Genomic DNA, 1074 nt, shown 5'->3' with positions numbered 1-1074 from the left:
TGCCAAAACCCCTTCCTCTTGACCAGTCCCCATCAGTCCCTCACCCTGACAGGTATTTAAGCTTCAGCTAGTCAGGCCCAGCCTGGCCTGCAGTGGTAGCCATGGGCAGAGGGTGCAGATGTTTGCCCTTGTCCAAGGGCATCAACATGGGGGACTGGGCCAGTTCCTCAGCGAATGTGTGCGGGTGTCTGTCTACAGTCCAGCTGCTGTTCGGGGCTGAACTGATGTCTCTGGTTTGTTCTCTCTGCCGTCAGGTCCTTCACCATGTCTGGGATGCTCCTCTGCACTGGTGGTCCAGAGACTGCAGCCAGCTGTCCTTGTGCAGCATTGGCCACTGCGCTCAGCAGAGATGTAGTAGCCTGGAGCTGAGGAAGGTTGCCTTGAGAAGGGCCCAAGGTGGCAGGTTTTGTCTTCCCAGCCTGAAGGCTGCCCTGCCTCAGGCAGAGGCCTTCCCCTTTGAGAAGCTTATGCCTCCAATTCCTCTCTTCAGGCCAGCGCTTGCCAGGCAGCCTCTCCTCACATCTGTGCCTGGTTATTGTCAGAATGCAATTAAGCCAAAGGGTGATTGCATCTGCTGCTTGGGGCTGTAATGTAGTCACTGCCAGGGCCACAGCAAAGGCTCCTTGTACAGCAATGTGGAGCCCAGCAGTTGCGTAAGGCTTTTTCAGCCCTTCTTCATTTGAGACATAAGGTTCTGATCTCCACTGGCTGTGGGCTCCCAGACAGGTCACACCACTGGGCTGATCTGCAGTGCGTGTCCCTGCTTCCTCTGGACACAGGCCACTGTAGAGGGGAGCATCTGTGTGCACCACAGCCAGCCCAGTGCACCCAAGGGCAGGCAGGAGCTGGGTGGCCCAGAGCAGCCATTCCTTGCACAACCACCCTGCCTCATGGCAGGGCCCTGGGGTCCCCACCATGACCGTCCCCTGGTGCTGCTGGCAGAGCTCTCCTCAGAGTTGCCCCAGGCTGCATCTCTTATAGGTGTGAGCAGAGATTACCTGATTCGGATGGGGCACTGTGGGAATTCACAAGCCAATCACTCCTCCTGTGAGTGAGCAAGGAGGGCTTGCTTGA

Source organism: Platalea leucorodia (genome assembly GCF_965183815.1).
Source record: "Platalea leucorodia genome assembly, chromosome: 10".
NCBI classification, from domain to species: Eukaryota; Metazoa; Chordata; class Aves; order Pelecaniformes; family Threskiornithidae; genus Platalea; species Platalea leucorodia.
This window is presented reverse-complemented; position numbering follows the sequence as displayed.